This window comes from Anopheles moucheti, unplaced genomic scaffold (assembly GCF_943734755.1).
Source record: "Anopheles moucheti unplaced genomic scaffold, idAnoMoucSN_F20_07 putative_Y_13, whole genome shotgun sequence".
Classification (NCBI taxonomy): Eukaryota; Metazoa; Arthropoda; class Insecta; order Diptera; family Culicidae; genus Anopheles; species Anopheles moucheti.
In genome coordinates, this window is record NW_026453663.1 from 103,273 (window position 1) to 116,181 (window position 12,909).

A 12,909-nucleotide genomic window follows, 5' to 3' on the forward strand; every position below is an offset into this window, starting at 1 on the left:
GAAGTTCCACCAGGAATGAGTTTTCATGCAAAAACTGTCTATTTCAACTAAATTGATCCATCCAAAACGAACTTTGTACTTTGCTATGAAGTTCCACCAGGAATGAGTTTTTATGCAAAAACTGTCTATTTCAACTAACTTTGTCCATCCAAAACGAACTTTGTACTTTGCTATGAAGTTCTACCAGGAATGAGTTTTCATGCAAAAACTGTCTATTTCAACTTAATTCGTCCATCTGATTCGAACTTTGTACTTTGCTATGAAGTTCCACCAGGAATGAGTTTTCATGCAAAAACTGTCTATTTCAACTTAATTCGTCCATCTGATTCGAACTTTGTACTTTGCTATGAAGTTCCACAAGGAATGAGTTTTCATACAAAAACTGTCTATTTCAACTTAATTCGTCCATCCAAAACGAACTTTGTACTTTGCTATGAAGTTCCACCAGGAATGAGTTTTCATGCAAAAACTGTCTATTTCAACTAAATTGATCCATCCAAAACGAACTTTGTACTTTGCTATGAAGTTCCACCAGGAATGAGTTTTCATGCAAAAACTGTCTATTTCAACTAAATTGATCCATCCAAAACGAACTTTGTACTTTGCTATGAAGTTCCACCAGGAATGAGTTTTCATGCAAAAACTGTCTATTTCAACTTAATTCGTCCATCTGATTCGAACTTTGTACTTTGCTATGAAGTTCCACCAGGAATGAGTTTTCATACAAAAACTGTCTATTTCAACTTAATTCGTCCATCCAAAACGAACTTTGTACTTTGCTATGAAGTTCCACCAGGAATGAGTTTTCATGCAAAAACTGTCTATTTCAACTAAATTGATCCATCCAAAACGAACTTTGTACTTTGCTATGAAGTTCCACCAGGAATGAGTTTTTATGCAAAAACTGTCTATTTCAACTAACTTTGTCCATCCAAAACGAACTTTGTACTTTGCTATGAAGTTCCACCAGGAATGAGTTTTTATGCAAATACTGTCTATTTCAACTAACTTTGTCCATCCAAAACGAACTTTGCACTTTGCTATGAAGTTCCACCAGGAATGAGTTTTCATGCAAAAACTGTCTATTTCAACTAAATTGATCCATCCAAAACGAACTTTGTACTTTGCTATGAAGTTCCACCAGGAATGAGTTTTCATGCAAAAACTGTCTATTTCAACTAACTTTGTCCATCCAAAACGAACTTTGTACTTTGCTATGAAGTTCTACCAGGAATGAGTTTTCATGCAAAAACTGTCTATTTCAACTTAATTCGTCCATCTGATTCGAACTTTGTACTTTGCTATGAAGTTCCACCAGGAATGAGTTTTCATGCAAAAACTGTCTATTTCAACTTAATTCGTCCATCTGATTCGAACTTTGTACTTTGCTATGAAGTTCCACAAGGAATGAGTTTTCATACAAAAACTGTCTATTTCAACTTAATTGATCCATCCAAAACGAACTTTGTACTTTGCTATGAAGTTCCACCAGGAATGAGTTTTCATGCAAAAACTGTCTATTTCAACTAACTTTGTCCATCCAAAACGAACTTTGTACTTTGCTATGAAGTTCCACCAGGAATGAGTTTTCATGCAAAAACTGTCTATTTCAACTAAATTGATCCATCCAAAACGAACTTTGTACTTTGCTATGAAGTTCCACCAGGAATGAGTTTTCATGCAAAAACTGTCTATTTCAACTTAATTCGTCCATCTGATTCGAACTTTGTACTTTGCTATGAAGTTCCACCAGGAATGAGTTTTCATACAAAAACTGTCTATTTCAACTAACTTTGTCCATCTGATTCGAACTTTGTACTTTGCTATGAAGTTCCACCAGGAATGAGTTTTCATACAAAAACTGTCTATTTCAACTAACTTTGTCCATCCAAAACGAACTTTGTACTTTGCTATGAAGTTCCACCAGGAATGAGTTTTCATGCAAAAACTGTCTATTTCAACTAACTTTGTCCATCCAAAACGAACTTTGTACTTTGCTATGAAGTTCCACCAGGAATGAGTTTTCATGCAAAAACTGTCTATTTCAACTAACTTTGTCCATCTGATTCGAACTTTGTACTTTGCTATGAAGTTCCACCAGGAATGAGTTTTCATACAAAAACTGTCTATTTCAACTTAATTCGTCCATCCAAAACGAACTTTGTACTTTGCTATGAAGTTCCACCAGGAATGAGTTTTCATGCAAAAACTGTCTATTTCAACTAACTTTGTCCATCCAAAACGAACTTTGTACTTTGCTATGAAGTTCCACCAGGAATGAGTTTTCATGCAAAAACTGTCTATTTCAACTAAATTGATCCATCCAAAACGAACTTTGTACTTTGCTATGAAGTTCCACCAGGAATGAGTTTTTATGCAAAAACTGTCTATTTCAACTAACTTTGTCCATCCAAAACGAACTTTGTACTTTGCTATGAAGTTCCACCAGGAATGAGTTTTCATGCAAAAACTGTCTATTTCAACTAAATTGATCCATCCAAAACGAACTTTGTACTTTGCTATGAAGTTCCACCAGGAATGAGTTTTTATGCAAAAACTGTCTATTTCAACTAACTTTGTCCATCCAAAACGAACTTTGTACTTTGCTATGAAGTTCCACAAGGAATGAGTTTTCATGCAAAAACTGTCTTTTTCAACTAACTTTGTCCATCCAAAACGAACTTTGTACTTTGCTATGAAGTTCCACCAGGAATGAGTTTTCATGCAAAAACTGTCTATTTCAACTAAATTGATCCATCCAAAACGAACTTTGTACTTTGCTATGAAGTTCCACCAGGAATGAGTTTTTATGCAAAAACTGTCTATTTCAACTTAATTCGTCCATCTGATTCGAACTTTGTACTTTGCTATGAAGTTCCACCAGGAATGAGTTTTCATACAAAAACTGTCTATTTCAACTTAATTCGTCCATCCAAAACGAACTTTGTACTTTGCTATGAAGTTCCACCAGGAATGAGTTTTTATGCAAAAACTGTCTATTTCAACTAAATTGATCCATCCAAAACGAACTTTGTACTTTGCTATGAAGTTCCACCAGGAATGAGTTTTCATGCAAAAACTGTCTATTTCAACTAAATTGATCCATCCAAAACGAACTTTGTACTTTGCTATGAAGTTCCACCAGGAATGAGTTTTCATGCAAAAACTGTCTATTTCAACTAACTTTGTCCATCCAAAACGAACTTTGTACTTTGCTATGAAGTTCCACCAGGAATGAGTTTTTATGCAAAAACTGTCTATTTCAACTAACTTTGTCCATCCAAAACGAACTTTGTACTTTGCTATGAAGTTCCACCAGGAATGAGTTTTCATGCAAAAACTGTCTATTTCAACTAAATTGATCCATCTGATTCGAACTTTGTACTTTGCTATGAAGTTCCACCAGGAATGAGTTTTTATGCAAAAACTGTCTATTTCAACTAACTTTGTCCATCCAAAACGAACTTTGTACTTTGCTATGAAGTTCCACCAGGAATGAGTTTTCATGCAAAAACTGTCTATTTCAACTAAATTGATCCATCCAAAACGAACTTTGTACTTTGCTATGAAGTTCCACCAGGAATGAGTTTTTATGCAAAAACTGTCTATTTCAACTAACTTTGTCCATCCAAAACGAACTTTGTACTTTGCTATGAAGTTCCACCAGGAATGAGTTTTTATGCAAAAACTGTCTATTTCAACTAACTTTGTCCATCCAAAACGAACTTTGTACTTTGCTATGAAGTTCCACCAGGAATGAGTTTTTATGCAAAAACTGTCTATTTCAACTTAATTCGTCCATCCAAAACGAACTTTGTACTTTGCTATGAAGTTCCACCAGGAATGAGTTTTCATGCAAAAACTGTCTATTTCAACTAACTTTGTCCATCCAAAACGAACTTTGTACTTTGCTATGAAGTTCCACCAGGAATGAGTTTTCATGCAAAAACTGTCTATTTCAACTAAATTGATCCATCCAAAACGAACTTTGTACTTTGCTATGAAGTTCCACCAGGAATGAGTTTTTATGCAAAAACTGTCTATTTCAACTTAATTCGTCCATCCAAAACGAACTTTGTACTTTGCTATGAAGTTCCACCAGGAATGAGTTTTCATGCAAAAATTATCTATTTCAACTAACTTTGTCCATCCAAAACGAACTTTGTACTTTGCTATGAAGTTCCACCAGGAATGAGTTTTCATGCAAAAACTGTCTATTTCAACTAAATTGATCCTTCCAAAACGAACTTTGTACTTTGCTATGAAGTTCCACCAGGAATGAGTTTTTATGCAAAAACTGTCTATTTCAACTTAATTCGTCCATCCAAAACGAACTTTGTACTTTGCTATGAAGTTCCACTAGGAATGAGTTTTCATGCAAAAACTGTCTATTTCAACTAAATTGATCCATCCAAAACGAACTTTGTACTTTGCTATGAAGTTGCACCAGGAATGAGTTTTCATGCAAAAACTGTCTTTTTCAACTAACTTTGTCCATCCAAAACGAACTTTGTACTTTGCTATGAAGTTCCACCAGGAATGAGTTTTCATGCAAAAACTGTCTATTTCAACTAAATTGATCCATCCAAAACGAACTTTGTACTTTGCTATGAAGTTCCACCAGGAATGAGTTTTTATGCAAAAACTGTCTATTTCAACTAACTTTGTCCATCCAAAACGAACTTTGTACTTTGCTATGAAGTTCCACCAGGAATGAGTTTTCATGCAAAAATTATCTATTTCAACTAACTTTGTCCATCCAAAACGAACTTTGTACTTTGCTATGAAGTTCCACCAGGAATGAGTTTTCATGCAAAAACTGTCTATTTCAACTAAATTGATCCATCCAAAACGAACTTTGTACTTTGCTATGAAGTTCCACCAGGAATGAGTTTTTATGCAAAAACTGTCTATTTCAACTTAATTCGTCCATCCAAAACGAACTTTGTACTTTGCTATGAAGTTCCACCAGGAATGAGTTTTCATGCAAAAACTGTCTATTTCAACTAAATTGATCCATCCAAAACGAACTTTGTACTTTGCTATGAAGTTCCACCAGGAATGAGTTTTCATGCAAAAACTGTCTATTTCAACTAACTTTGTCCATCCAAAACGAACTTTGTACTTTGCTATGAAGTTCCACCAGGAATGAGTTTTCATGCAAAAACTGTCTATTTCAACTTAATTCGTCCATCCAAAACGAACTTTGTACTTTGCTATGAAGTTCCACCAGGAATGAGTTTTCATGCAAAAACTGTCTTTTTCAACTAACTTTGTCCATCCAAAACGAACTTTGTACTTTGCTATGAAGTTCCACCAGGAATGAGTTTTTATGCAAAAACTGTCTTTTTCAACTAACTTTGTCCATCCAAAACGAACTTTGTACTTTGCTATGAAGTTCCACCAGGAATGAGTTTTCATGCAAAAACTGTCTATTTCAACTTAATTCGTCCATCCAAAACGAACTTTGTACTTTGCTATGAAGTTCCACCAGGAATGAGTTTTCATGCAAAAACTGTCTATTTCAACTAACTTTGTCCATCCAAAACGAACTTTGTACTTTGCTATGAAGTTCCACCAGGAATGAGTTTTCATGCAAAAACTGTCTATTTCAACTAAATTGATCCATCCAAAACGAACTTTGTACTTTACTATGAAGTTCCACCAGGAATGAGTTTTCATACAAAAACTGTCTATTTCAACTTAATTCGTCCATCCAAAACGAACTTTGTACTTTGCTATGAAGTTCCACCAGGAATGAGTTTTCATGCAAAAACTGTCTATTTCAACTTAATTCGTCCATCCAAAACGAACTTTGTACTTTGCTATGAAGTTCCACCAGGAATGAGTTTTTATGCAAAAACTGTCTATTTCAACTAACTTTGTAAATCCAAAACGAACTTTGTACTTTGCTATGAAGTTCCACCAGGAATGAGTTTTCATGCAAAAACTGTCTATTTCAACTAAATTGATCCATCCAAAACGAACTTTGTACTTTGCTATGAAGTTCCACCAGGAATGAGTTTTTATGCAAAAACTGTCTTTTTCAACTAACTTTGTCCATCCAAAACGAACTTTGTACTTTGCTATGAAGTTCCACCAGGAATGAGTTTTCATGCAAAAACTGTCTATTTCAACTTAATTCGTCCATCCAAAACGAACTTTGTACTTTGCTATGAAGTTCCACCAGGAATGAGTTTTCATGCAAAAACTGTCTATTTCAACTAACTTTGTCCATCCAAAACGAACTTTGTACTTTACTATGAAGTTCCACCAGGAATGAGTTTTCATGCAAAAACTGTCTATTCCAACTAACTTTGTCCATCCAAAACGAACTTTGTACTTTGCTATGAAGTTCCACCAGGAATGAGTTTTCATGCAAAAACTGTCTATTTCAACTAAATTGATCCATCCAAAACGAACTTTGTACTTTGCTATGAAGTTCCACCAGGAATGAGTTTTTATGCAAAAACTGTCTATTTCAACTAACTTTGTCCATCCAAAACGAACTTTGTACTTTGCTATGAAGTTCCACCAGGAATGAGTTTTTATGCAAAAACTGTCTATTTCAACTAACTTTGTCCATCCAAAACGAACTTTGTACTTTGCTATGAAGTTCCACCAGGAATGAGTTTTCATGCAAAAACTGTCTATTTCAACTAACTTTGTCCATCCAAAACGAACTTTGTACTTTGACATGAAGTTCCACCAGGAATGAGTTTTCATGCAAAAACTGTCTATTTCAACTAACTTTGTCCATCCAAAACGAACTTTGTACTTTGCTATGAAGTTCCACCAGGAATGAGTTTTCATGCAAAAACTGTCTATTTCAACTAAATTGATCCATCCAAAACGAACTTTGTACTTTGCTATGAAGTTCCACCAGGAATGAGTTTTCATGCAAAAACTGTCTATTCCAACTAACTTTGTCCATCCAAAACGAACTTTGTACTTTGCTATGAAGTTCTACCAGGAATGAGTTTTCATGCAAAAACTGTCTATTTCAACTTAATTCGTCCATCCAAAACGAACTTTGTACTTTGCTATGAAGTTCCACCAGGAATGAGTTTTCATGCAAAAACTGTCTATTTCAACTAAATTGATCCATCCAAAACGAACTTTGTACTTTGCTATGAAGTTCCACCAGGAATGAGTTTTCATGCAAAAACTGTCTATTTCAACTAAATTGATCCATCCAAAACGAACTTTGTACTTTGCTATGAAGTTCTACCAGGAATGAGTTTTCATGCAAAAACTGTCTATTTCAACTAAATTGATCCATCCAAAACGAACTTTGTACTTTGCTATGAAGTTCCACCAGGAATGAGTTTTCATGCAAAAACTGTCTATTCCAACTAACTTTGTCCATCCAAAACGAACTTTGTACTTTGCTATGAAGTTCCACCAGGAATGAGTTTTCATACAAAAACTGTCTATTTCAACTTAATTCGTCCATCCAAAACGAACTTTGTACTTTGCTATGAAGTTCCACCAGGAATGAGTTTTTATGCAAAAACTGTCTATTTCAACTAAATTGATCCATCCAAAACGAACTTTGTACTTTGCTATGAAGTTCCACCAGGAATGAGTTTTTATGCAAAAAATGTCTATTTCAACTAAATTGATCCATCCAAAACGAACTTTGTACTTTGCTATGAAGTTCCACCAGGAATGAGTTTTCATGCAAAAACTGTCTATTTCAACTAACTTTGTCCATCTAAAACGAACTTTGTACTTTGCTATGAAGTTCTACCAGGAATGAGTTTTCATACAAAAACTGTCTATTTCAACTAAATTAATCCATCCAAAACGAACTTTGTACTTTGCTATGAAGTTCCACCAGGAATGAGTTTTCATGCAAAAACTGTCTATTTCAACTAAATTGATCCATCCAAAACGAACTTTGTACTTTGCTATGAAGTTCTACCAGGAATGAGTTTTCATGCAAAAACTGTCTATTTCAACTAAATTGATCCATCCAAAACGAACTTTGTACTTTGCTATGAAGTTCCACCAGGAATGAGTTTTCATGCAAAAACTGTCTATTTCAACTTAATTCGTCCATCTGATTCGAACTTTGTACTTTGCTATGAAGTTCCACCAGGAATGAGTTTTCATACAAAAACTGTCTATTTCAACTTAATTCGTCCATCCAAAACGAACTTTGTACTTTGCTATGAAGTTCCACCAGGAATGAGTTTTCATGCAAAAACTGTCTATTTCAACTAAATTGATCCATCCAAAACGAACTTTGTACTTTGCTATGAAGTTCCACCAGGAATGAGTTTTCATGCAAAAACTGTCTATTTCAACTAAATTGATCCATCCAAAACGAACTTTGTACTTTGCTATGAAGTTCCACCAGGAATGAGTTTTCATGCAAAAACTGTCTATTTCAACTAACTTTGTCCATCTAAAACGAACTTTGTACTTTGCTATGAAGTTCTACCAGGAATGAGTTTTCATGCAAAAACTGTCTATTTCAACTTAATTCGTCCATCTGATTCGAACTTTGTACTTTGCTATGAAGTTCCACCAGGAATGAGTTTTCATACAAAAACTGTCTATTTCAACTTAATTCGTCCATCCAAAACGAACTTTGTACTTTGCTATGAAGTTCCACCAGGAATGAGTTTTCATGCAAAAACTGTCTATTTCAACTAAATTGATCCATCCAAAACGAACTTTGTACTTTGCTATGAAGTTCCACCAGGAATGAGTTTTCATGCAAAAACTGTCTATTTCAACTAAATTGATCCATCCAAAACGAACTTTGTACTTTGCTATGAAGTTCCACCAGGAATGAGTTTTCATGCAAAAACTGTCTATTTCAACTAACTTTGTCCATCTAAAACGAACTTTGTACTTTGCTATGAAGTTCTACCAGGAATGAGTTTTCATGCAAAAACTGTCTATTTCAACTAACTTTGTCCATCTAAAACGAACTTTGTACTTTGCTATGAAGTTCTACCAGGAATGAGTTTTCATACAAAAACTGTCTATTTCAACTAAATTGATCCATCCAAAACGAACTTTGTACTTTGCTATGAAGTTCCACCAGGAATGAGTTTTCATGCAAAAACTGTCTATTTCAACTAAATTGATCCATCCAAAACGAACTTTGTACTTTGCTAGGAAGTTCTACCAGGAATGAGTTTTCATGCAAAAACTGTCTATTTCAACTAAATTGATCCATCCGAAACGAACTTTGTACTTTGCTATGAAGTTCCACCAGGAATGAGTTTTCATGCAAAAACTGTCTATTTCAACTAACTTTGTCCATCTAAAACGAACTTTGTACTTTGCTATGAAGTTCTACCAGGAATGAGTTTTCATGCAAAAACTGTCTATTTCAACTTAATTCGTCCATCTGATTCGAACTTTGTACTTTGCTATGAAGTTCCACCAGGAATGAGTTTTCATACAAAAACTGTCTATTTCAACTTAATTCGTCCATCCAAAACGAACTTTGTACTTTGCTATGAAGTTCCACCAGGAATGAGTTTTCATGCAAAAACTGTCTATTTCAACTAAATTGATCCATCCAAAACGAACTTTGTACTTTGCTATGAAGTTCCACCAGGAATGAGTTTTCATGCAAAAACTGTCTATTTCAACTAAATTGATCCATCCAAAACGAACTTTGTACTTTGCTATGAAGTTCCACCAGGAATGAGTTTTCATGCAAAAACTGTCTATTTCAACTAACTTTGTCCATCTAAAACGAACTTTGTACTTTGCTATGAAGTTCTACCAGGAATGAGTTTTCATGCAAAAACTGTCTATTTCAACTAACTTTGTCCATCTAAAACGAACTTTGTACTTTGCTATGAAGTTCCACCAGGAATGAGTTTTCATGCAAAAACTGTCTATTTCAACTAAATTGATCCATCCAAAACGAACTTTGTACTTTGCTATGAAGTTCCACCAGGAATGAGTTTTCATGCAAAAACTGTCTATTTCAACTAAATTGATCCATCCAAAACGAACTTTGTACTTTGCTAGGAAGTTCTACCAGGAATGAGTTTTCATGCAAAAACTGTCTATTTCAACTAAATTGATCCATCCGAAACGAACTTTGTACTTTGCTATGAAGTTCCACCAGGAATGAGTTTTCATGCAAAAACTGTCTATTTCAACTAACTTTGTCCATCTAAAACGAACTTTGTACTTTGCTATGAAGTTCTACCAGGAATGAGTTTTCATGCAAAAACTGTCTATTTCAACTTAATTCGTCCATCTGATTCGAACTTTGTACTTTGCTATGAAGTTCCACCAGGAATGAGTTTTCATACAAAAACTGTCTATTTCAACTTAATTCGTCCATCCAAAACGAACTTTGTACTTTGCTATGAAGTTCCACCAGGAATGAGTTTTCATGCAAAAACTGTCTATTTCAACTAAATTGATCCATCCAAAACGAACTTTGTACTTTGCTATGAAGTTCCACCAGGAATGAGTTTTTATGCAAAAACTGTCTATTTCAACTAAATTGATCCATCCAAAACGAACTTTGTACTTTGCTATGAAGTTCCACCAGGAATGAGTTTTCATGCAAAAACTGTCTATTTCAACTAACTTTGTCCATCTAAAACGAACTTTGTACTTTGCTATGAAGTTCTACCAGGAATGAGTTTTCATGCAAAAACTGTCTATTTCAACTTAATTCGTCCATCTGATTCGAACTTTGTACTTTGCTATGAAGTTCCACCAGGAATGAGTTTTCATACAAAAACTGTCTATTTCAACTTAATTCGTCCATCCAAAACGAACTTTGTACTTTGCTATGAAGTTCCACCAGGAATGAGTTTTCATGCAAAAACTGTCTATTTCAACTAAATTGATCCATCCAAAACGAACTTTGTACTTTGCTATGAAGTTCCACCAGGAATGAGTTTTCATGCAAAAACTGTCTATTTCAACTAAATTGATCCATCCAAAACGAACTTTGTACTTTGCTATGAAGTTCCACCAGGAATGAGTTTTCATACAAAAACTGTCTATTTCAACTAACTTTGTCCATCCAAAACGAACTTTGTACTTTGCTATGAAGTTCCACCAGGAATGAGTTTTCATGCAAAAACTGTCTATTTCAACTTAATTCGTCCATCTGATTCGAACTTTGTACTTTGCTATGAAGTTCCACCAGGAATGAGTTTTCATACAAAAACTGTCTATTTCAACTTAATTCGTCCATCCAAAACGAACTTTGTACTTTGCTATGAAGTTCCACCAGGAATGAGTTTTCATACAAAAACTGTCTATTTCAACTTAATTCGTCCATCCAAAACGAACTTTGTACTTTGCTATGAAGTTCCACCAGGAATGAGTTTTTATGCAAAAACTGTCTATTTCAACTAACTTTGTCCATCCAAAACGAACTTTGTACTTTGCTATGAAGTTCCACCAGGAATGAGTTTTCATGCAAAAACTGTCTATTTCAACTAAATTGATCCATCCAAAACGAACTTTGTACTTTGCTATGAAGTTCCACCAGGAATGAGTTTTCATGCAAAAACTGTCTATTTCAACTAAATTGATCCATCCAAAACGAACTTTGTACTTTGCTATGAAGTTCCACCAGGAATGAGTTTTCATACAAAAACTGTCTATTTCAACTAACTTTGTCCATCCAAAACGAACTTTGTACTTTGCTATGAAGTTCCACCAGGAATGAGTTTTCATGCAAAAACTGTCTATTTCAACTTAATTCGTCCATCTGATTCGAACTTTGTACTTTGCTATGAAGTTCCACCAGGAATGAGTTTTCATACAAAAACTGTCTATTTCAACTTAATTCGTCCATCCAAAACGAACTTTGTACTTTGCTATGAAGTTCCACCAGGAATGAGTTTTCATGCAAAAACTGTCTATTTCAACTAACTTTGTCCATCCAAAACGAACTTTGTACTTTGCTATGAAGTTCCACCAGGAATGAGTTTTTATGCAAAAACTGTCTATTTCAACTTAATTCGTCCATCTGATTCGAACTTTGTACTTTGCTATGAAGTTCCACCAGGAATGAGTTTTCATGCAAAAACTGTCTATTTCAACTAAATTGATCCATCCAAAACGAACTTTGTACTTTGCTATGAAGTTCCACCAGGAATGAGTTTTCATGCAAAAACTGTCTATTTCAACTAACTTTGTCCATCCAAAACGAACTTTGTACTTTGCTATGAAGTTCCACCAGGAATGAGTTTTCATACAAAAACTGTCTATTTCAACTTAATTCGTCCATCCAAAACGAACTTTGTACTTTGCTATGAAGTTCCACCAGGAATGAGTTTTCATGCAAAAACTGTCTATTTCAACTAACTTTGTCCATCTGATTCGAACTTTGTACTTTGCTATGAAGTTCCACCAGGAATGAGTTTTCATACAAAAACTGTCTATTTCAACTTAATTCGTCCATCCAAAACGAACTTTGTACTTTGCTATGAAGTTCCACCAGGAATGAGTTTTCCTGCAAAAACTGTCTATTTCAACTAACTTTGTCCATCCAAAACGAACTTTGTACTTTGCTATGAAGTTCCACCAGGAATGAGTTTTTATGCAAAAACTGTCTATTTCAACTAACTTTGTCCATCCAAAACGAACTTTGTACTTTGCTATGAAGTTCCACCAGGAATGAGTTTTCATGCAAAAACTGTCTATTTCAACTAAATTGATCCATCCAAAACGAACTTTGTACTTTGCTATGAAGTTCCACCAGGAATGAGTTTTTATGCAAAAACTGTCTATTTCAACTAACTTTGTCCATCCAAAACGAACTTTGTACTTTGCTATGAAGTTCCACCAGGAATGCGTTTTTATGCAAAAACTGTCTATTTCAACTAACTTTGTCCATCCAAAACGAACTTTGTACTTTGCTATGAAGTTCCACCAGGAATGAGTTTTCATGCAAAA